The following is a 25,174-nucleotide window of genomic DNA, read 5'->3' as shown; positions in this document are numbered from 1 at the left end:
GGGTGGGATTTTCTCTTCACCTTTGAAACCAGTTGCCTGCTGCACTTCCAGCTATTTACTGTTGTGCAGGGAGGAATGATATTTCCTTGTAAAAGTCCTTCTCCATGAGAACCAAGGTCTGCATGGTATCAACTCTGCTGAGAGCTGCAAACACTCATGTGTTAATTACTTAATTGCCGCCCTGATAGTACTGGGGGGAGTTTGCCCTGAGCTAGTGTTTTATAGAATCAAGCCCAAGGGTTGCTGCAATAACTAAGAATAAAGGGAGTCCATAAATAAAGCCCTCTTCAGACAGAGCAAAGAGCTATTTAGTTCAGCCTCTCTCTGAGTGGCTAATGGAGTATATTTGAGGGGAAAAGCATAGAAACAGAAGCTTACTGTACAACACAGTATATAAAACATCTTTCCCTACAACCTCTAATGCTTTCTGCAGCTTAGAAACCTCCTGAGCTAAAAGAAATAGATTCTTCTCTTTTCTTAAATCTTCCAGGTTAAAAAGCAGCCGGTAGTAGACCTGCTTTCAATAAAACCAACACACAAAGGCCCTGGGTGCTGTGAACCTGACAGCAATTTACAGCCATTTAGAACAATGAGTGAGCCTATTGCCAATACACGCTAGAAGAGCGTGATAAATGCAGAACAAAATTTAACATTTCAATCTAGATTATTAAAGAAAACAGTACTTCATCCATCAAATTTATATCTGTCCTATCTGGGTATTTATCAGCATAGTTCTGTGCTACATAAGCAGAACAACAAAGGCAGTGGCAGTAGCCCCATAAGCTTTGCAATAAGCTTGCACTGTGTCTATCTGTGCTGAGGTGTGCTTAGCACAGAGGAGCTTTTACTGCCATGTAACTCCAGCTAGTCCTCAGCATCCATCAGGCATGACAAATTAGTTGGTAAGATCAGGTTGCTCTTGCTAGTGTTTGTTTCCATGAGCATGAGAATTAAGCCATTTCTGAAAGAACAACATGGGTGGGGTTGGGCTTCAGGTGGGTGCCAGTGCAGCCTGCTGTCCTCTCTGTTACATGGTACACTCTGTGAAGCGTGCTTGGCTCCCTGCAATACAGATATGCATATTAAGTTCATTAATTTTTTTAGTAATAATAATTTGCAGGCACTGTATTATGTCCTATTAGAAAGCAAAGCCATTGTATTTAAACATTAATATGCTAGGGAGTTCATTTTAAATTCCCTTACTGTACACATCAAATGATATTTTTTCAATTAAACTGATTCAGTATTGGAACAGAGCATAACTATGTTTCCATGAGTACTCTCACAGGCAGTTGAACATCTGGAGGTAAAAAAGCAGCAATAGAAAAGAAGAGCTGCCATACAGGTTCTTCATATCAAGCTGAACAAAATTCCATAGTCCCTGCCTGCTGCTTGAAAGTAGATATCAAATATCTCTGAGGAAAGGATAGGATTTGAGATTATGATGATAGAACAAAGGGTTATGAAAATATGTAAATATGTTGAGAAGGAAATTCTAAAGTGCCATTGCTGTCTTCTGCAATATGTGTTTCTTTTCTCGTTTCCAGCCTCTGTTGTTTTTAGTGTAACGTGTATGTTGCATTTTTGCTACTACTTACACTGTATGTATCTCAAGGGTTTGCTTATTCTTAATTAAAATTAGATTAATGAAGTTTATCCTCAGAATTTTTATTGTCTTCCAAAAGCCGCTGTTCCCAGGAAGAGGCCGACACCAAGACAGAAGATGAAAAGAACATGAGGAGTATAGAGAAGCAGGGACAAAGAAAACCAAAAAGGAATTATCTGAATAAGCTTCATGTCCTACCAGCTTAAAGGCAATGAAGCAATTTTTGTTTATTGCTGTGGTCCACAGGCACTCCCCAAAGCTGTAACTTACATTCATTTTTTACATATTTTATACACAAAGTAATTCTGCCTCAAACACTGTTGACTTGTATGATTTGGTCCTGCTCAGCACATCACAGAGAGCCTCAGTGACCTTGGATGAATTTTAATGGGGAAGTTTTACACTGGTAAGTTGTTTTGGCAGGAAATAGAAGTCATGAGTTAGCATTTTTTGTGCTGTCAAACATCCTTTCTCATCTCTCTCAATTTTAACAGGGATGGTTAGAATAACCATACTTACAGCTGTTACTTCCTATGCCCTTATCTATATATAGGTTCCTGTATATAAATGTAAATAAACATGAGGTCTGCTCTTACCTGAGATGGCCTTGGAGTTTTTTTCAGAATCAAAATATTGTTTGAAATTCAGGAGTTTAGTTTTTTTAAAAGTTTCCTGCAGAATCAGTATCTACTTTTCACGTATCTAATACATTTTATTTCACTGTCTCATTGAACATTAATGAATTTTCAGGAAGGAACCATGTAAGGACTGTAATGATTAGTGTTATTTAAGGGAAGATTTGTTCAGAAATAGGCTAATAATTTAGCCAAGTTTATTCAGGTGTCAGAGGCCAAATGAGACATAAAACCTCTGAGCCCTAACTCACAGATGATCACTCAGATCAACAGCTCCTCGATGCTGTTTCAGAAATACCTTTTTACCCCTTCTCTGAAGTACATTTAGCATACAGATTAAGCACTTTCATGCTGGTTTCGTCTTGATATTTTACTTTGAAGATTCAAGCCAAGCAGTTACCCATCCCTTCCAAACGTGTATCTGAAGATGCATTAGCAGAAAATAATTAAATCAAGCAGCAACAGAAATATACAAATGCTGAAGTGAACAGCAGTTTGCAATTGTTCCCATATATCCAAGTATTTTCTATGCCTCATGCACTGAGACTAACTGGGACAAAATTTTGAGAGTGTCTGGCCAAATTCTGCCATGATAGGAGGTGAAATGGTTTGCATCTCTTTGTCAAAGCTAAACTCACTTTTGGCTGAGGACTGACGCCATGCCTTTTTATCATTAACAGTTAAGAGTTTCCCACACCCTATTCCTGGATATATGATATTATATTACAGAAATGGCTAAAGACACCATTTACAAAGGTAGGCAGTGTAAAATAAGGTTATACCCCCTTGCCACTGCAGCAGCCTACTGGAATGCAGAAACCCCACAATGGAGAAAGCAAATAAGTGTTAAACAAGGTGTACCCAGGGACAAGGGTTATGGTGTGGTTGGCTTCTCTAGTGGTCATTGTCCAGTGGGTGGAGCGTTGATGCTGGAGCATCCATGAAAGAAAGGTATTGGTTTGGCCAGCTGTGTAACTCCACTTGCACTTCAGATTCTGAAGCCTTGAAACACACTGGGTGTAAAAATACAGTGCTTGGTTCAGTTTATTATTTTAATTTAAATGGACTCAGGAGATGCATTATCACTCTGGATAGAGATACCAGGGCTAATAAGAGCAAATGGCTTGGTCTTCCTAACGTTCTTCTGCAAGTGGGGCACAGTTTCCATCCTTGGATTGCCAGGATACGACTGAGGACGCTGGTTCCGAGGCTCAGGGCAATGCCCACAGTCCACAGGTAGAGATAGATGACAGGGGGATTCAGCTCAGTCCTATTTCATAACAACTCTTGGTTCACATGGACTTTTCAGCAGTGTAATCCTTAGTCCCCAAGAATAAGAAGCCTGTGGGAGTGCAGAGGAAATATATATGTTCTTCCCAGACCTCTCTTGGACAGAGCCCAAATTCCTCAGTGTAGGAGGGCTATGAGGTTGAGATTTGGGAAAAAGGTTCTGACAGATACAGCCAGCTGGAAAGAGAGTGATCCACATGCACAGTTCCTTCCAAAGATGAATCAGGATGAAATGATTTTACATGTTTTTTCATTGTCTTTCCCACCTTGTAAACATTCCTAAAGCCTGTCTGTAAGCCCTGCATAAAGAAGTGCTAATATCCATATGTCAGTACTGGAAATGGTTTTTCCCACACCTAAAGAGCCAAGTTCAGCCCATATGTAATTCCCCTCACTTCAATAGCTTTGCAGAAGGAAGGATACTGGCCCAGTAAGTCCACCCAAAAGCTGCAGATCCTGCTGAAAACAGCTGTCTACCTTGTGAGGGGGATGAATCACCACCGACCTCAGTTGCTCAGGCCTTTGCAATTCTGTGTGCAATTCTGCCTGCAAATCTCTAAATTATCTGGACACCAGCTGCTTCAAAAGCCTGAAAGCCTCATTATAAGAGATAAGGACAGAAGAGCAGCCCTTGCTCTCAGTTCCTAAAATATGTCCATTGAATGTGTATCTGTGCTGTAGTTGTACTTTGTTTATCCTACTGCAAGGCATTCTTGATTAGTTACAATATCCAGGAAGAATTGTTATTCTTTCTGGTACATTTCCTCATTTTCAGAAAGGAGCAATGAGTATTCACCCTTTTTTGCTCTGACAGTTGCACACTAGAACCAGGATGTAGGTCAGGGGGAACCAGTGCACCTAGAGGTATTAAATTGCTTCAGTGTCTGGCCAGTAAATCTTGATCCCGTGGTCAGGAAAAGCTGAACGCCAGCTTTGCAGTAAAAATGGACCAGCAGGGAGTTTGAGAGAAGCTGAGGGGAAAATTTTCATAGGAACATGAGGGAATGTTATTTAACAAATTCTCTTCTATTACAATGATTCTGTGACCCTGGTGATGCCTTCCAGTCTTATGTTGCTATAAATACCTTGCCTGAGAACTAATTCCTCTTGACAAGCTGACAGAGCTTCAGCACACAATAGAGCATGTCACCAGTTAGTTTATCTTATGGCTAACATTAGTATTTGATTTCTGTTGTCTGCTACTGTTATTCTGGACAGCAAGGTACTACTCTTAATATTACCTGTTGAGACTTGTACGTAATGAGTAAATAAACTTGCAGCTCCTTCAACAACAGATGATCTAGATTAAAAGACCTGAAAGTAACATTCCTATGCTTTTTAAGCATGTACATTCTAGGATCCTAAATTATAAATTTAATTATAAATATGTACAAATTCCAGTTAAAATAATCTGCTTGGGACAAAAGTTCACCCTTACAAGAATTGTAACATCAGACATCACAATTAATGTTAGCTAAAAATAGTAGAGGAAGGGTCTTCAGAATGAATGTAGATTAGTCATTTTAATCACACTAGAGCTTTTTAGAATTTGCTTTTGTGATGGAATAAAACATGAGACAACACAGTTGTAGGAAAATTATTTTCCATGAGCTGTGATGAGAAAGAGATAAACAAGATAAATCTGTCACTCTCTTGGATATTGAAATATATATAAAAACCTATTCCTATTTCCTGGCAGGGAACATGAGGAGGGAGAAACAGAGAAGTTAAGGTGAAACTATCTATAACTAATTTTCCTGTGCCCAGATAGGGTCATGAAGAAAAGTCATTTTTGCAGCCAGCCTCTCTCATCCTGCTCAATGAGTAGCACCTTTCTCTCTTCCAGTCTGTTGCATAGTACTCTGTGTGGTGTGAGATTAAGGCTTCTTCAAGATGTTCTTCCCATTTTTCCTAATGTGACAAGGCAGGGGGTTGTCAGGATTTTACCAGGCAATAATACAACTAATTTTTTTAGTCTAGATACACAAATGCCTCCTTCTCTGCATATTGTGACACAAATCCCTTAGCAAAAATTTCATTTCACTTTTCTCTACTTTAGCTTTACCAAAAGGTATCCTAAGCACCTAAAATCCCAATCCAAAAGTCACCTCTTCTAATTTAGACATCTAATTTTTTTTCTGTAATTAGTGCACCCTTACCGTATCTCACCTACCATACATTTGTCTCAGGATCCTTCTCCTCAGCATACTTTATCTAATTCTAAGATAAATTAGTTAAGTAAGTGCACTAGAGAGTAAAGTAAGTGACCAGTACAGACTAGATGTCTGATGTTTAGACAACTAAAATAAAAAATAACAATACCAAGGTTTGTTCAATTTATTTCTGGTAAATCTTCACATGATTATCTATAGGAGGTATTTCAGATTCTAAATTCAAAGATCTTTTTCAGCCCAGAATATACAGATGACAGCAGAAGACGTGTCAGCAATGATTCCTTGCAAACAATTTCAGTCATTTGTTCCAAATTAGTAATTTTGCTCTAGACTTGCTCTACAGCCAATGAAGAAAGGCAAGTACCTTAAGAGTAAAGTCTCTGGGTGTGCCTGCCTTTCTCCAATGACCACAGAGGGAGACTGAAACTTCTACAGTCCCACCTTATGTACTTCAGTTAAATGATGGGGTGAATCCATGAATGGAGGCTGCAGTGCTGGGGCTTGTAGTAAATTTGAACTGCACATTAAAATATTGCAAGTATAATATAAATCATATGTGTTAGTTATGTCTGTGTACTCCATGTATGCATGCACAGTTTTTGTATGCTACTACTAGAACAAAGTAAAACAACATGGTAACATTATCTGTGACATAGTGAAGCCAGTTTTCAGAAAGATGTGGAAAACCTTTGCATGCAGACCTCAGCTTAAATTATTTCTTAGAAGTGAGATTTACCCAGTTATACAAAGTGGAATAATATTTTGAGAGCCAATCAAATGCAATAGTGCATTTTCTGGTTAAGTATAATTATATGGTGAGACCATTTGACTAAATAATAACAGTAACAATGACAACAGTAACAAAAGCAATAATAATAAATAAATAAATAAATAAAGCAGCCTCTGATATTATTTATTGCCAAGACTAATATTGTCAGTGACATCCAGATCAGCAATGGTTACAAGCAGTGGACACAAAATGAAGTTGTCTGGTTTTGACAACAAAATATTCTGCATTTAGCAAAGGCATATGTTTCAAACTCAAACGACTTCACTTCAAATTAAAGCAAAAAATGTTTTGAAGTGTCGTCATTTGATAATCATTTACTTTAAAATAAGCAACAGATTTCCATCTAATGGGATCCACATCTTTAACAAGTGAACCAACAAACAAAAAACAAAGTGAACCAAACAAAAAACAACCTGCTCTAAAATATAATTCCAGAATAAATTACATCTAGCTGTTTTGTTGTTGTTGTGCTCTGTTTTCCTTTTTTGGCCGCCTGTAGAGCTCCCACAATTTTTTCATTGCTACAATGACAAATGCTATGAGAAAAGACCTGGGCCACTGCCAAAAATCTACTCTAGACTTCAGTATATGTTTCTGCTTTCAAGAGTCAATTGTTTTCCTTCTCTCCCAGGGGTCACTTGCTACCTTATTACCAGAAAGAATGACCCCTTGACAGCGCAATTGAGATCCAGAAACTCAACAAAACTGTAACCCCTCCAGTGGCATCAGAATTGTAATCAACAGCAGTGGGTCTGGAAGACAAATGTACTTGTATATAAGGCCACCATCTTAGAAAGTGGCTTCTCTACTTGTAAAGAAACCTATCTCTATTTGGTTTCTTTTGATATTTTTATTACCACTTTCTTGTAACCTTTTCATTGCTAGTGCTCTTGAGGCAGGAGTATTTTCCCAGCGTTGGAATTACCTGTGCTCATTTTACACTGTTTGCTGCCTATTCCTTCTCTTGCAATCTGTGCTGTGAAGCACATGACTAGAGATGGGAGCCCCCAGTCACTATGGATTTCTTCTCTTATTCAGCTTAATTCACTAGCAGAATAGTTGTTCCTTCAGTATCCTTATTGCCACATAAGAAACATGAGTACAGAATCTCCAGCCTTGAAGCCACAGAGAAGAATGATCTTGAAATATTAAGGAGAACTTGACAGAGAATATACTTGCCCTTGCAAAGGCATGCAAGGCATGCACTGAAATAGTGCTGCACAATTATATTTCTCAAATGTAGTTATTACTAAAATTATTAAACTTTTTGCTGGATCCTTTTGCATACCCAAGATCTGCAAAACCTAGGTTGTTTCAGATAAGTACAAGCAAAGATATTCTGCAGCACAAGACCCTAGTCTACTTCTTATATTGTACATGTGGAACCCTGACCCAGAGTCCGGAGGTTGCCAAAAAGTGCACCACCTCTAAATTGCCTAAAGGGTTTTTTTGGAAAATGTCAACTAATTTTCAGAAAATCTCAGTATGAATTAAAGCTTGAAATGTTTCTTATTCTGGTGATTTTATTACCAGAATTACTTGACATGTGTGCTAGAAAGAATTTTTTTAAGACCATCCAACCACATGGTAGAAAACAAGGTACCCATGAACCAAAGCACTGTTCCCAGATGCTCTGCCATCTGACTATCATTACACAGATATTGGGAAATACTTCAGATAATTGTAAGAGAAAGTTCCTCAAGATATACAAGACAAAAAGATCTAAAAAACGGACAAAAACAGAGAGTGAGTGAGGCAAAACACAAGCGCACAAAATCCCACTGCCTTTAACAGAGATCTGGGTGAATGCAGAAATTTTCAGAGACAGGAGTCTTAAAACAGCATCATGGCCTGAGGTGCAAAAAGCCCAGCAACAGAATTCTGCTGAGCATGCGCTGGGAAGAACAAGAAAGCATGAGGTCAAAAAAGAAATGTTTTTGTTACCTTTCTCAGACATAAGTCATCACATTTTACAAACAACAAAATAAAGGTATTAGACCCCTAAGTGATCCCGGGAAGGAGCAGCAGATGGCCAGCCTAGCACCTTCAGAAGAGAAGTAGCACGAATAGCAAGAATGTGGTTTTTCCTACACTGTCTTCCCAATGAGATGTCACCATAATGCAAAGAAGGTGCCAAGTCCTTGCCCAGTTTTCCCTGCTGAGGCACAGCAGTTCTGCTACAGACAGGCAAGAGGGAGGAGGCTGTGAAAATGGCTCTTCTGCCCCAGAAACCAGGCTGTTGTCTCTGGTAAGAGCAGATAAAGTAATGTTTTGAGTTTTAGGTTGCTGCCTCACAGTAAGCTCCATGTGACTGAGCTGTTCCCCTATCAACAGTCACACTGTTGACAAGGCAGAGTTGTCTTCTCTGGCAAAGAGACAGAGTTGCTTCACACCTGTGTTTTACTTCTGCAAATCAAAGGGCAGGATTGAGGTCCTAATTAATAATCAAAAGGGGTAAATTGACAAGAGCTTTTGGCACTCGTTTCAAAAAACATATGGCCTCTTATTTTCTTACATATTAGGTCACATCATTTTCAGTTCTATCCAAAAGCCCAGAAGCAAGTTACATGGATTCTCTGTACATGTTTACGTACCATACATTAAAAATAACATGCTGAAATAATGCTGTCAAAGTCTGAGACCTACCTGACTGATGGCATATTCTTCTATAAAGAGCAGCTCTAAACTTCCCTTAAACAGAATGAAGGAAAATCTAAAGATAATAATGAATAAGAAAGCAGCTGCTTCTGCCAGACCCATCAAGTTAAATGGCTCTTTGTATTGTTCAAAATGTGTACAATATTGTGTTCTGTGGCAGAGGGTAAAGAGGGGGAACTTCCAGAGATGTTTTGATGAAACAACAAATAAAAATAATATTTTGACAGAGAGATCTCATCTTATTAAAAAAAAAAAAAAAAAAGAAAGAAAAGCATTTCTCCCACTTATCTGACTCAAACAGGAATCTCTTTATTGAGGTTGCACATGGAGCCTTACAGTAATACTTAAAGGAAATGTGCCATTTGTAACAGAACATGCAGAATGTCTGAAGACCCTGAGTGCTTGGCATTGTTCAAGCTTAGTTCTAAATACCTATGATAGACAATTTTGTAATATGTTTCCTGAAAGTAACATCAAGGATTTACTTCAGCAGTAGCTTGTGCATGCTGATAGGTCGAATTGGTGCTCATATACCAATACAAAATAGGATTAGCTTCTGTTAACGTGCAAAGTTAGGGAGACTATTTTTTATGCCAGTATTGGAATTTATTTGCCCTCCTGATTAAATGTTTACCTCACTCTGCCTCATCAATATTTACCTCACAGATCAACAGATCTTCATATCGACAGAATAGGGAAGTCAATATCGCCTTATTATTATTTAATAAGTATTTCATTGTCAGTAACTGAGTGAGAACAAACATCTGTGCAGTATAATGGCATGAACTTTAATTTTGCAAGGTTACTGTCATGCATGTTTGACAGAAGAAAGCCAACCCATAGTAAAAATCCCCCAGTAATATCAGTGTATAAAATGACAACATGTTGAAGGACACTTAAATTGAACAAAACAGGGTTTTTTTAGTCACAGTTTTGATATACAAATGTTGGATATGTTTTACTGTGGCTTCTGACTATGATTGATAGGAGATGCATCAATTTCAAGGTTTGTGAATTTAAGTAAATTGTTGTCAGTAGTATCACTTCTTCTTTTTTGCATTTTTTCTTCAAATTATCTCCTTACAGAGAATAGAGTACTACAAATTGAGACAGGATATACATAAAGCATCAATTTAGCTTGAATATCCACTTACAATAGTAAAAAGAAAATAGTTGTGATAAGAATGTAAGTACATCAGAGTTGTTCAGAAAACTTCAAAGTATTTTTAAAAAAGCATTGCTTATGGTTTTTCTTCTAAATAGTTTTTTCTGCTTCTATTTGGAAAATACTTTGTTCGCCTTTCCTTTCTAAGGAAAAATATAATATTTATCTTAAGAAAATAAAAATAGTAGTAGCAGATCTTAGATATTCTCTTATCTTTGTCCTCAGAATGTAATTCCATTAATTAGACATTAGAAAAAAATACTCTTATACATTAGGAAAAAATATAATCAAAATTATATCAACCCTTTGCAACATGAAGGGAGTTTATTCACCCTTCTTTCCTTCATACTAATGCTTTACTTGACTAAAAAGCCTGAAAAGCTTTCTTTAATATTGTGCTTAAGCATCATGTAGCAAAGCTTGCTGTGGATCCAATGCTTTCAAAACTTAGCTGTGTCTGATTATAAACTAGTTTTCCCTCGGTTGCTTCTTATCTGATGATGTCTGACTCAGGATGTGGTGAAATGCACAGATACTTTTTATTATGTTTTCCAACACATGGTCACGACTCGTTTCCATGTATAAGTGTGTTGTGTCTATGTATCTACACGCCTGTCTATATGCATAGAGCAATGTATATGCTGTTTGTGTGTGGGTCTGGTTTTAACATCAGATTCTATAAATGAATAAAGATACTATCTTCATTTTACTGTTCTCTAAAGGGGCAACATGGAATGGACTCTGTAAATCTAACTATACATGTTGCTGATTAAAAGCTGATGGTAACAATTAATATACAAGGGGACAGACTAGTTTTTCTTCTAACTTTTTTTTGAGAGAAAAAAATGAAAATTAGACAGAAAAGACTATTTCCAGATGTGACTGTATAGGGTTTGATTTGAAGTACTTTTGTTATCTACTTAATAATGCATATAAGAATGCTCATGCGAAATGTTTGTTAAAACTATATCCTAGTGGATATTTGTGCTTATGAATTGATTCCTTATCCATATTTTATGGAGAAGTAACTCGGCACTGGATTACAGCACATTATTTTCCAAACTCCTTATGCATATCTCTCTACTGTGCCCCCAGGCTTAAACTAAAAACAAACTTAAGAAAAATTTAAAGAGACAACATTCAGAAACTTATGTTTTTACAAAGCTTCTGAAAGTTTGTAATTATTTTTTCCCCTAATAGGCCTGCCTTTGAAATAATTTGATGGCTAGTTTTGTAAATTTGCTTGGAAAGATCTGGCATTCCATGGTCATTAAGGGAAGTATATATCACAAAAATGGTTTTGCATATAAATAACAGTATACAGGATTTGGCTTAAATTGTCTGCTTTCATTTGATTTTTTCTTTTTTTCTCTGAGATAATTTGGAGGGAAGCAGGAAGATCAAATTGAACACAATTTGAAAATGAAACTTGGATAATTGAGCTAAGTAGGTTGAACTTGCCAGTCACCTGTGACCTCTTCCTAGTGACACATCGTTTCAAACAGCTGAAATGAGAGGGCCTGCATCGAACTGCACAAAATAAATACAGCGAGCGGAGTTTTGGCCTGGACCCATGTAGTCTGCTCCATTTGTATTGAAGATGGAGGCACTCGAGCAGCACCACTGCCTCGGGAAGGTGTTCGGCCACCGGGTGTGTTCAGGGTGGAAGGGAGGAGGATGGGCACGCTGCGAGGCCACCGTGCAGGGTGGTGGGGGAACAGAGCAGCACTGGACCTGTAAGAGGTGAGAAATTGCAACTTTACAGGTAAACGAGCTCACCCGTGGTAAGGTCTCCTTTATGCACTGCTGCAACTGAAAGTTTGCGATCGTCCCCATGTGGGAACCTAATATTTTGCTGTTCATTTTGAAGCAATTATTCAAAACACCTTGGCAGCTGAACCCTCCCTGCTTTCAGGATAATTATTTCTAATCGTGATTGGCAATAATAGTAATTGCCATATTCAGCCAGCACCCAGCTGTAACGATTTTTCTTTATTATTATTATTTGGGTTAACAATCGCCACTGACAACAATGTCTCCCGACCCTCTTCTCCCTCCCTCAAATATACAGGGAAATGAGTACCAATGCTCCGCAGCAGCCGTCGGGTGGGCCGCTTCCCCCTTGCTGGCGGGCTCTGCGCGGACAGGGGATGAGCAGAGGGCGGCTGTCCGGTGGGGTGTCCTGCCGGGGGGCTGCTGTGGAGGATCGGGGGCGACCCGGGCTGCCGCAGCCTTCCCCCAACACCACCGCCCGGCCTCCCCCTCTCTGACGGAGCAGGGGCTGCAGCCGCGGCTGCAGCTTCTTAATAAACCTCCGGGTCGATGATGCATCGCTCGCTAGTGAATCTTCGAGGGTTTATTTATTTTAACTAAATCGGCCAAATGGATCGCAGCTCTGTGTTGACTCTGGCGAGAGGCGAGGCGGGGAGCCGGGGGGCGGCGGAGCTGACAGGTCGCCCGGGGGTTGCGGCGTTTTGTGCGTGCAGGGACTCTGCAACTGCCCGCCGCCCCCTCCGGGAAAGGCTCCTCCGACACGGTGACCGCCCCCCTCCCCTTCCTCCTCCTCCTCCTCCTCCTCCTCCCCCCAGTTCGGTCGCAGGCGCCCTTGTAAGGAAGAACTGAGCTCAGGCACCGACCGGAGCGGGGCACCCCCCCGGCCACTCGGAAGGAGTGGGGGCGAGGGAGTGAAAGGCAAAGGATGAGTGTTTCGAACAAGGGTAAATCCGGCCGGTTAGAGGCTTCCTCAAGTTGACGGTCACTAGAGAGAGGTGAGGGTCAGAGCTCTCCCCACTGGCCCTGGGGGGCGAGAGGTTCCCGAGGGGATCCCCCTCTGAGCCAGGGACAGCCGGGCAGAGAGCGGCGGCCAGCCACCCCCTTGTGCGGCGCTGAGACACAGCTAGCCCAGCTCTTCTCCTGCCAGCCGAACTTCACAGCATTTCTCGTGTTTATTCACGCTCACATCAAAGTCGGAGTTTGGGCCGCGGCGATGCGGGAGGCTGGGGGCGTCCCCCGAGCCCGCTGCTGCTCTGGTGCCGCACGGCCAGCGCGCCAGGAGCGGTGCTCGCCTGCCGAGTGCCCCGAGCCCTCGGGTGCCTTGCAGGTAAACACAGCCAACTACTCGGGAATAAAAACAGCCTCTGGTTTTTAAAACCACACAGAAGTTACGGACCTGCGTCAGCAGGAGTGGTGTCACTGGCCTTCCCCGATGGGCGCCGTGCCTGCCCTTTGTCACCTCTGGGGCATCCCCGCAGCCGCAGGCCGGTCCCGGCGGACGGCCGCCGCCTCCCCGAGGCCGCCGCGCTCCGCTGGGAGCGGGGGAGGCCGCGGCCGGGCCGCCGGGCACCGCCGCGCTGCTGTCGGTGGGTGCCGGGCCGATGGGACGGGCAGCCCGGCACCGCGCACCGCTGCCAGCCCCCCTTCCTCCGGGAACGCTGCTCCCTGACGTCAGATGTTTGCCTAGTCTTTTGTTCAGTTAAAAATAGTTTCACGCAGCAGCTTACCTGCCGTGGGTGGCGGCTGACCGTGGGCTGCGCCAGGGAAGCGTTTTCTGGCAGAATCGATTATTTCCTTCGCCCTCGGATCTTTGATCTCCGCACGCAAATTAATTATAGTAGTATGCACGAAACTGGATCGCAGTTTTCTAAACCCAGCATTTTGCTGCCTGAAACACATGAAAAGGGAAAGTTTCTTTGCAGTCTAGCTGTAGCAGAGCTACGTTACCAAGGCTAGGTATTTCTTACTGCGACCCATTGAATTGTATGTACTCTCAAATATTATCATCACTCCAGTAGCCTTTATTTTTTATTTTTGCCTTTGCGTCTCATTCATGGCCGTTATGGTGTTGTACTTGCAACTGCATATTATCCTACTAAAATAATTGCTTTATAGCAGATTACTTGCAGCAGACATTTATTCTTCTTCTCCTGATTCTATGGAGTTATTAGAAAGTAATGGGTGCCAAGACAATCAAGGAACATTTCCTAATTAAAGAGGAAAAATGGAACTGTCACCATTTTCCACTGTTTGTGAGCCAATTCATGTGCTCAGATCACACACATTTGTACATCACGAACACAGGCATAGGTACTGTATGTCTGTAGTGCATTTGCACACACGTACACACACTCCTCACACAGTTAATTCCTATTTCTTACAGAGGTTAAAGAATAACTTGAAATCGAAGACAAATGAATTGACAGGAAAATGTATCACTTTTTTTCCGCTTTAATTTCTTCCCACATTATAATGAATCTCTGAGCCTTTAGCTAGGTGGGCAATTAACCACCCAGTGCCCGCTGCCCTGTAACAATCACCCCGCTGTATAGCTTATGAGGCTGAAGTTTTTTAACAGCTCCATATCCTTATTTTATTATTGTGTGCGTGTGGGATACGTAATCTCCCACACGCGCAGATCTATGGGATCTATACAGCCGATGTATAATTTTATAGTTTATCTTAGCCCAACTGCTCCTGGGTGACAAATCTGTCTGTCGCAGAGAGCACCGTCCTCATTTCAATACTATTTCGTTCTGGGAGCGCGCACGGTAATTCTTTACATCGAAATTGCTTCCCCTCTGGTTCCTATATTTTAATTTAGTAAAGGACTGATTAGCTGTGGCTTTAAAAGGGCCAGGTCTGCGCTGGCTAACAGCGTCACCTCTCACCTCTCCGCAGCCCCGGGCTGGGGTCACTGCGGGGCCGCGGCGGGGGAGTTGGCAGCGCTGCTCCGGCTGCCGCTGCCGCCGCGCCTACCTGCGCGCCCCTCACCGCGCCGCGCAGCGCCCCTCGCCGCTGCCGAGCTGCCTCTGGGAGCAAATCCCCCGTCCCCCCCGCCGAAGGGGGAAGAGCAGCCCGCCCGCCTCTGCCTCTGGTACACCGCTGCTGGCGCGAATCACCGCGGAAACAACGGGAAGATGCGGCTCTGCTAGGCGAAAATAATTGTTTGTTTTTTTTTAATACGCAAGGACCTGGTTTAATGGCACCCTTTCCGCTGACTTCCAGGGAGGGGAGGAGGGCCCGCCGGGGCGCATCGTCCTCTTTAAAGGCTTCGTGCAAACTTACACATTTTGAAAGAATAACTTCAAAAACCTGTGTTTGATTGTATTCAGACGTGTGCCCATCTCACATCGATTTACGGATCCATTGAAGGTGTAAAGGTGATAATATGCAGGTCGAGTGTCCCTAAATCAGCAGATTCTCCCTTCTCTGACAAATCCTGGAATTAGTTTAACGAGGGAAAAATATTAATTTTCATCTGTAAAAAAAATATATTTCAAAGAGGGATGATATTCTAACAGGAGAGACTACAATAAAAATCAGAATCGCTTCTGGAAAGGTTTCGCTCTGAGCAAATATTTCGAGTATGTCGGATCCTCATAAAACTACGCTATAGACTTTATTCTGACGATAACTGGAAAACAGGCAAAGCTTACAAAATACGAGCAAGAAAGTGTCGAAATCCATTTTTTTCCTACCTATGAACAATGAAAGGTGCAAGTACATTTTAAATACTTTTGATCTTTATCAAACGATAGGTGCAGATAAAGGCAAATACCGAATATTCAGGGAAACACAAATAATTTTAAGAAGTTACCTTTTTTTGTTTGGTTTTTTTTTTTGGGGTGTAGCGGTGCATTTAGAGAACTGGTGCGGAGTCATCACTTTGTTTATTTTTCTAACGTCTACTCAAATTCCAGCAATCCGCAGAGTAGTAACAGCTTTTTTCATGTGTTTATCATCGAGGTTGCAACAGGATTCGCCTCAATTGTTCTGCCTTTCTTGTGTTTTCCTTTCTTCCCCTTTCTGCATTTCCCAGATACATTCGCTTTTGTTGCAAAAATAAACAGCGGAGTTTTTAACAGCAATTTGAGATGATAATGGTTACTGATCCCATTCTTTCCATCATAACCTTCAAGTGGTTTAAGATTAATGATAGGAGGTGTTTTAGCAAGGAGTGTGGGTTTTCTTCTCCAAAGACCATCGCTATGATAATTTACTTAAGATGTTGACAAGACTGTCAGTAAGGCTAATTTTTTATTAAGCTGCGCTGTAGCAACTGTAGTAAGCATTTGTTGTTATTTAAGCACATTGTATTTTTTGAATGCCCGACTATAAATATTGTTATTTGCTCTCTGCCTGATGGATTTGCAACAGAGATTATTCCCCTTGCCTTTGTTTCAGGAAAGGTGTCTTCTGGTATTCTGATAAATATTCTTCTCCACCCTCCCCCATCCCCTTTCACGCACATTTTTTAAAAGAAAATAAATTTGAGCAACTACTGTCTTGGTCCAGCAATGTCTTCTGCATAGCATTGTTTTGGCTGGACTCTATCTAGGCACATCCCTGAACCAACGGGACAAGATGAAGGTTTGAGTGCTGGGTTTGTGTGATTATTATTTTTTTTTTTTTTAATTGGGCAGAATTACCTTTTGAACAGTAAATATGTAACTGCAGCGCCCCAGGGTACGAAGAGGCTGGGGTCCCTCCTTAAGCGAGGCAGTTTGGATGTATCGACGGCTCCCGAGCGGAGTTCTGCCTTGTCCGACCCCCCGGCACCGGCGCCGCCCGGGAGCGGCTCCCCCCGGCAGGCCGGGCCCGCGGCGGGCGGCGGCGGCAGCGCTCCCCCGGCCAGGGCTGTCCGCCCTCCGGCCGCTTTCCCCGCTCGTCCCGGGACAGCCGGCAGCACAGCCCCTCGGCGGAACCCACCGGGGCGAGGGCTCGGTGTGGGCACGGCGGGCTGGCACGCGTGGGTGCGCGGAGGGCAGCGGAGGCGGGCGCCAAGCAGCCCGCTCGATCGGAGAGGAAAAGTCTGGGATGAAATCCTAACAGAGCGGCCGATTTTACCTTACTGTTGTGCTTTCAATAAACATGAAGCCGTGGCCTTACCTAGAAATCACGGGGGCCCTGTGACACCCGTTGGGCGCTGCTTTATTGCCTTTTCCCCCGCGCCTGCGGCCAGGCGCGCAGAGGGGCCACGCGGGCAGCCGAATTCGGGTGGCGGCCCCGAGCACCCCCGCGCTGCCGCCGGCCCCGGGACGGGCAGAGGCACGCAGGGCAAACGGCGGGGGCTGCAGAAGCACGTGCCGCCTCCTTACCGGCCGCCCCTCTCCACTACCGGCAGCTCTGGCTCGCACAGAAAGGAAACGGGCAGCCTCGTAAACAGTTCATGGTACCGTTCCCCCGGCCGAAAGGGAGGCGCGGGGCAAGGCGCACCCTCTTTCTGCCGGCGCGACCCATGCGCGCCCGCGCTCCTTGCCCCGGCGCGCAGCGCGGGCGGAGCGCGCCTCCGCGGAGGCGCCGGGCGCGGGCAGCAGGGGGCGCTCCGAGGTTGCGCCTGGGAGCCCGCGCTGCCGCGCCGCGCGCCCGCGCACGGACACGCACATGGACACACAGGGGACACACGGACACGCACATGGACACACAGGGGACACACGGACACGCACGGACACGCTGGCGGGGCAGGCACACACACGTATATACGCCGCACACGCACGCGTGGAGGCACAGGCACACGCACACGCGTGTACGCGCACACGCGCGGGGACAGCCAGGTGTGCGCCGTGCTGGGCGCGCCGCGCGGGTGTCACCGTGCCGCTCTCTGTGCGTGTGCGTGTGCGCACTGTACATTATGCAACTTATTAAACACCACGATGAATTGTCAACATTTTTTTCGCATGTTAGTTCCGCTGATCCGGGCAGGATTTATTTTCAGGTCTCGGGTCCCGGAGCTATAATGCGTGATTTCTTTGCCTTAAATAAAATTGGTCAAATGTTGACAACCTTTAAGCCAATCTAACACTCAAGATTACTGATGGGAAACTAATGAGAAAATATCAGATCGTCCGGCCTGGGGGCTCCTAATTAAATCTTAGCTGATTGAAAAATAAAAGCGGGTTTGGGGGCGTGGGGGAGGAGGGAAGAACCTCCGGGCTGAACTTTAGCTCTCATTTTACGTGATATTTCCCCAGCCCATCTCTCCCTTTGCTCTCTTTCCCCCTTCCCTCCCTCCCGCCGTAAAAACTCTAATATTATTTCGCTGGTTATTTCGAGAGATCCGAATGGGGCTATCATTCCTTGCCCGGTAAACATTAAGGCCTTTAAGCAACGTGATTTAACTAATTAGAAAATTTACATCATTAAGTCTCAGGGAGAGAGAAAAGGAGAAACAAATCTGTCAGTCATTTTAAAAGAGACAGGCCCTATTGAAGTGTGAAGAAATCGGCTCTAATTCAAAAAGGCAATCGGGCAGAAAAAGCCCTCAACATTACCCTGCTAGTTATTAATCAGAAGGGGCTTCCCCCTCTTTCCTTCCCTGTAATGGCAAGAGCTGAAGCACATCGTTAGTTTCTCCTAAAGCTACCGCACAGTTTCCATTCAGCTTTTTTGCCACTCGTCCATGTCCCATATTAATAGCGAGTATTTGTCCATTCAAGGCTCATAGATTTGAAAATGTTTCCGAATTGGAGAGCTGCATCCACAGGGAAAAAATCCCTATGTATTAAAAATAAAATAAAATAAAATAAGCTCCCCGACTCCTCCCTTCCATCTCAGTCAAATACAAGGGCTGCACTGCCCCGTCCCCCCATTAACGGGAGGTCCTAAAGCAAACCTGCTTGGTGAGAACCTGTTTTTGGCTTTGTTTTCCTCCCCTGCCCTGTATTTCTAAACACAGACATAAGCCTGAGCGTGGAAAGCATCCGTAGTCGTCCCCCTCCTGGTTTAGTTTTTTTGGTTGGTTGGTTGTTTTTTTTCGGTTTGGGTTTTTTTTTTTCCTTTTTCCCCTAGGGACCGGCTGTGTTTAGTGCCACGCACCAGGCTCAAGCAGAACAATACAAACTTGAGTGAAAATCAGAGCGATCGGGTTACTGATGCCGGCTCCTTCACCAAGCGGTGCGGGACGCTGCTGGGCAGCGCGGCGAGCAGGAGGACGAGCTGGCGGCCCCGCTCTGGGGAGCGCAGCTGGGGTGGCGGCACAGGGAGCTCGGCGGGTGGGGGCAGAAATGAAGCAGCTTAGTCCAAAGCACAGAGAGGGTTACATCTCTCTCTCGCTTTCTCTTGTCTTCTCTTTCAAACGCGCTCTCTAATCCTCCCCTTCCAACTGTTCACAGTGGACTATAGTATAAATAATAAATACATCCTACTCCGCTTTTTCTCTCTCCCAATCTCGAAGAATCTGACAGTCGCTTTAATCAAAGGAGTTTGCACTGGTTCTAAAGGAGTTTGCACTGGTTCTTCATGGAGGTAATTTAAGGATTTTTAAACACGCTTCGGACAAAAACAGGCGATAGGGGCCTATTTCTGATCTCACGGCCCGGGGACGATCTCTCCTGCGGCTCGGGGAATTAACCCCGTGTAAATGTGCTCAAGATCAGCCTCCTGGTAGGGATTTTACTTGACAGTAGCCTGTGAAGAAACAATATTTTGGCAAGAAAAAAAAAAAGAAAAGTCTCTCCGCCAGCCCTATTCCGACTTCCATTCATTTACGTCCCAGGGCTAACTTGCAGTCATCTCTGTAGGCAGATGCTTACAGAAGTGTAAGGTCTTCAGCAGGACCGGGCATGCTCCTTTTCTAGCGCTAGGTCTGCTGGACGGGAGCCCTTGCGCAGCCCGCAGGGTGCGAGCCGGGCGGGCGGGCGGGCAGCTCGCTGATCCCCAGGGAGCCCCGGCCGCCCCCCGCATCCTCCACTCAGCACCCCCGGCCTCTCCGACAGGGAAGCGACCCGGGCGAAACACGTGCTCCGAAAGTGAAGCGTTTCTCCGTTCCCTGCAAAACCAGCGGAAAACCCGCCCTTGCGCCCGGTGGGCGAGCGGTAAGGCAGAGCTCCCTGCCACAGCGAGAAGAGCTGATGGCAGTACGAAATGGAGAGGGGAGGGCAGAAGGAAGAGTCTGCGCTCCTCCGCCCCTTTGCACCAGTTTGTCTTGCAGTTATTCAAAATGATTGAGTTTTCTGAAGAAGGCCCTTTAGAGAGAAAACAAAACCAGCAACAACCTCTTCCACCAAAACCAACATGGATATCAACCTGTCCACTGGCAGGCCTGTGGAGCTTAGAGGCATTACAGTAAAATTTACGGCGTCCTTAACAACTCCCAATAAAAGCATTAAAATTCCCTTTAATTGAGAAAACATTGATTTTTAACTCTGGAAAGAACGAACCCGTAATTTAATTGCAAGCTTTCACCAACAGAGCAGCATCTCAAGGAGGCCACATTCCATCTTTAATAGAGCCACTTTATGAAGTGATAAAACCAAAGAAAACCTGACAAACAGAGACAGTTGAAATTGTGCAAGAAAAGTTATTTGCCTTCCCTTTCCGTCTTTGTAGCTCCAAACTATCCCACTCTTCCCTCCTCCTCCAACCCCCGCTCTCCGATCACAAAACACAACTGTAAAAGTAAAGGATTTAGGGTCTAGGGAAGAAGTAGTAGTTAATATTTTAAATAACGATTTGCTTTTACTAGGCACCGGGTGATGCCAAGAGTTTTAAGGGAACATTTTCACAAAATGGTAGCCTCTTCTGAAAAGGAAACTAATCGGATAAAACTTCCTTGCTTTCCCTTGTTCGTTACAAAAATAATTGCTAAAGGGAAGGAAAGGGAAATCCCACCCTCCCTTTCTATCTTATTTCTGTATCGGTTTTTGGTATTATAGAAGAGTAAAGAAGTTTTTGTTTGGTGGTTTTTCATTGATCAGTCACTCTGAGCTAATGTAATTATCCTCATCAATAGAAGGCTGCAGAGAGAATCATTATGTGGGTGACATTGATAAATGATCACCCAAGAGCTGCCTTTTCTCTTGGGCACCCCCACATATGACCCTCCCACATACACAAGGTAGCCATAGAAACACCTTGAGATCCTCAAACACTGCTGCAAATGGGAGAACACAGAGAAAGCGAGAGAAATCTAACTTCACACACTTTCTGTTCCTGCTGAATCCTTCCCATTGCACGCAGCCACCGAACCAGTCTCCGCTGTCCTGCCCCATGGGCACGCAGCCCGGCCCCGGCCCCATGCCCTCTCACAGCACCATATCCAGAATTTGAGTAAAGGGGGTTCTTATGGAGTTTGCTTCTGGGATTGTTAAATCTTTTTTTCTGGAATAGTTAAGCAATGATACACACACCATATGTATTGTACGCGCATTGCGGGACCTCCTGGCTTTAATGGCGCTCTTAGAGATTCACACCAAAGATATTCAAGATATTCACCCCATCTCAGTAATGCGACTCTGGAAAACGGTTAAACACTAATTATTAGCAGTGATTTTTTTATAGTCACAGGCCTATACAAGAAGATTCTGTCTTTCTTACTAAGGCAAAGATTTTTTTTTTTTCCTCCAGCCGCAGACCGTCCTGTTTTTGTAAGCGAATTCTAAAATATTGAGAGCAGTAATTGATTCACAATGATCCATAAATCGATGTAAGGAATGGGCTGAAGGTGTTTATTTATTTTTTTATTCCTAAAGCTGCAAGTAAAGTAGCTTTGACACTGTGTGGGGATGAAGGGGAGGAGTTGTTTAGCCGTGCGGGGTCATCCATCATCAGTGTCGCAGAGACTCTGCCCAGAGGAGCAACCTCCCTTCTGTCTGTCTCTTTCTCGCCACCAAAACTATTAATATTAAAATCTGCCTGCAAACCTTGCCCCCACCCGCCCGTCATCCCATCCGGTCCTGCTCAGCCCGCAGCGGCTGGGCTGCCCAGTCTGGAGCTGGCTTGCTCCTGCGCAGCGCCAGGGGAGTTGATTTTTCCCCGGGTGCTGTTAGGAGTTAAAAGGCCGGCCCCGTTTCCTCTGCTGAACCCAGGGATGCGGAAGGGGAGACATGTAGGGCGCAGCCATCCCTCCACGCAGCGGAGCCTTCTCCTGCCGCTCCGCGCAAGGCGGGGACGCGGTCATGCCTGGGGAAAAGATTCGGGCTTTTTCCAGGCTCCGTGGGGCTTTTTTTCCTAGCACACGCATCAGGCGTATAGTGGGGCTGGTGGCTCCACATCGATCCCCGCAAAGGCTCCGCGGCAGACCCTCGCTCCCTTCGGGAAGCCTGGAGAGCCGCTGGAGCGATGAGCAGCCCTACAATGGAGAGCGGGTCCAGCTCGTATCCCCGCTGCACCCCTTCCCCTGCCCGGCCCGGCCCGGCCCCGGCCCCTCCCAGCACACCCCCCCGGCCCTCGCAAACCTGGTCTGTGGCAATTTTCTCTCCCTCGCTCTCTCTGCGGCTATGAGTGAAAGGTGGGGAGCGCCCGGCTTCCCCTGGCATCTCCTCTTCGGCCCTGCGGTGCCCGCTCGCCGCGACGGGCAGGGCTCGGGCGGCAGCGCAGCCGGAGGTGCGCTCCCCTCCTCTCTTCGCCTTAAAGGCAGCAAAATCTGGAAGAAAAATCCCTCATTTATGGTGACTACAACTCCCAACGCAGACCCGCTCGGCGAAATAGGAATTTGGGATTATAAACATGTGTGTATGTAAACAAAAGGTGTTTCTTCTGTTACCCTTCGTTTCCCACAGCATAAGCAATTTTTATTCAGACTTGAGTATTTTCTTTAACACTATACCGCTGTCAAAACATTATTCCCGTTTTGTTTGCTTTTGACAGCTGAGCAGTTCTTAAAAATACCAAAATCAGAACCTTCCACGCTAAACAGAAAATCTCAGATGGAGAAATCTCTGCGCGATATTGTACCTTGGATTTCAGCAAGACATCTCACGGAAAGCACAGCCCAAAAGGGGGAGAAAAAAAGACAGAAAATAAAAGACAACACAGCAATGCACATATTTAGTTCATTATAAAAACAAATCATCTACTATGCCTAAATTCTTCCGTCTTTTTGCCAATGCAATTTCTGACCTTTCTCTTCAAATTTTAGATAAAAAATCTGCAAGGAAATAAAGTACTGTTAGAAAAAAAAAATTAATAAAACCTCCCTTTTAAAGTGCTAACAAAAATAATCTTGCCTTCTTAAATTCTGCATCCACAAAAATCGGAGAATTTGTAAATGGGCACCCAGACTGTGGTCTTCTTATGCGACTGAAAGGTTGATGTGATTTTAATCAGGACAGAGAGCATCAAAGCCGAGCAGGGAATTATAATCTAAATTTCATATGAAAGCCTTATAAGAGACGCCCACAAAGCAGGACCCGATTGCTAAATAAATCCTCACACCCATTCTACTGGCATCCTCCCTTCTGTCGCCAGCAGCGTGGGTCCATTTACTCAGCTCAGAAACTAAACATTAACTACGAGGTTGAGCCTCTTTCCACATTCCAAGGGAAAAAGTTGCACTTGAAGTTTTTTAAAACACCCTGGCCAGTTGGAACGATGAGAAGGAAGGAGGAGAAGGGTTACAGATTTACAGATGTTGAAGTTGGACATTTTTGTTTCCTAGAAAGCTTCGTTAATTACAAGTCCTTTCCCACTCCTCTCCTCTCAGGAGTAAAGGCAGAACTTTCCCCTGCTCTTTGGGCCCCATCCGGCTCTTGCTGATGTAACAGCGCCACTGAGGAAGATGAGAGGCTCCTTTTTCTAAATTGATCATTGCTCTTCCTAGTTCAAACCCTGCTTTAGTTGCTTCAAAATGCCAGAAGCTTTGGTTTAAGAAAAAACAAACTTTTAACCATCATTCTACTCCAGCTATTTGTATACAAAAATGTCAAATCAACATTTTTTCTGTCATTAGCTGGTGGTTTGTTGTTTTGGCTTGGTTGGTTTGTGGTTTTTGGTTTTTTTTTTTTTTTTCTGAAAACAACTGAAGACAACAAAAGGAGTAAAACCATCTCAAAATCTAGCTTATGCAATTCTCACATAGGAAAAATTCGCATTGGAGTCAAAACTTCTTTTCTCCTCCTAAGACTTCTAAATCTACTCCAGCAATAAAGCCATTCTTTGCCTCTGAGCTAAATACCTGGAGGTAAAGTCTGCTGTGGCTATGGATGTACACACACATACATGTACACAAGTGGCATTAGTCATCTCATGTCTGGGCCTTTGCCACTCAAGATCAGCTCCTATGTTATTAGCAGGTACTACAAGTATTAGACACACCTCTTAAATGCAAGCTGGTGAGAAAGTATTTCATTTTTTTTTAATCTGGCAAGAATCTATTATCAGTAATCAGAAGAAATACATAACCTCAGATGGGGTTTCATTCAATTATTCTATTAATGCGATGATAAGCGTGTTTCTGATTTTTCCAGCCTTTCTTTTCAATGCTGATAAGAAATATGTTTGAGACATCTCTCATGATAACCTCAGACTCTCCTAAACATGATTAAAAACACAAAAGCCTAGCAAAAAATCAAAAAATGAAATATTTATTACCGCATTTTGTGACTTAACACCTTTTTTTTCCTTTTTAAAACATAACGTCACAGTCCTCATACAAGTATTTTAATGTAAATTTTGACAAAGCTTAAAGGTAACAGCATTTTTTTCTAGTGAGGAACACGTGCTGAGAAAGGAAGAATTCATGGACATACAATACCAATTCCACAGCAGATCTGATACTAGCAAAAACATTCTTTTTTTTTCAATTGAGGTAAACACATAGAATATCTAACATGAAACAATTAATAGACCGAACTCTGTACGAAGTTTGTTACAGTATTCTCTTGCTTTTTTTTCCCAAGCTTTGAGTTCATGATAAAGTCCTAGGTTTGGTGCAAAGACCGTTAGTAACTTCTTTCATTGAGGAAAGCTGCCCAACTTTTAGTTTTGTTTTGTCCAAAGCCAAGGCTCAGAACTACTGGAAGAAGCTTCTGCTCTGTCTGTTCTGTCTTTTAAATCTTCACCTGCAAGCTCTTTGAAGAAGAGTCCAAAAAAAAAAAAAATAGATTGGGAGGAATGGGGAGAGACTTAATGAAGCACAAACTA

The 25,174-nt window shown here is 43.7% G+C and overlaps 1 protein-coding gene across 9 annotated transcripts in view; it reads right to left on the bottom strand.

Moving 5' to 3' along the window:
• Positions 1 to 9,437: 9,437 nt before the first annotated feature.
• The window catches only part of MEIS2 (Meis homeobox 2), a 190,181-nt gene continuing 174,444 nt past the window's right edge, over positions 9,438 to 25,174 (bottom strand). For all 9 annotated transcript variants that reach the window (XM_085580394.1, XM_085580400.1, XM_077784066.2 and 6 more), the window contains 4 exons: positions 23,260 to 25,174; positions 22,489 to 22,676; positions 13,819 to 13,979; positions 9,438 to 12,052 (listed from right to left, as the gene is read on the bottom strand). The exon at positions 23,260 to 25,174 is cut by the window's right edge and continues 867 nt beyond it. The gene's annotated coding sequence lies outside the window, so the exon portion shown is untranslated. The remainder of the gene's footprint in view (positions 12,053 to 13,818; positions 13,980 to 22,488; positions 22,677 to 23,259) is intronic.

This window comes from Lonchura striata, chromosome 5, assembly GCF_050655825.1.
Source record: "Lonchura striata isolate lonStrDom1 chromosome 5, ASM5065582v1, whole genome shotgun sequence".
Classification (NCBI taxonomy): Eukaryota; Metazoa; Chordata; class Aves; order Passeriformes; family Estrildidae; genus Lonchura; species Lonchura striata.
This window is presented reverse-complemented; position numbering and strand designations above follow the sequence as displayed.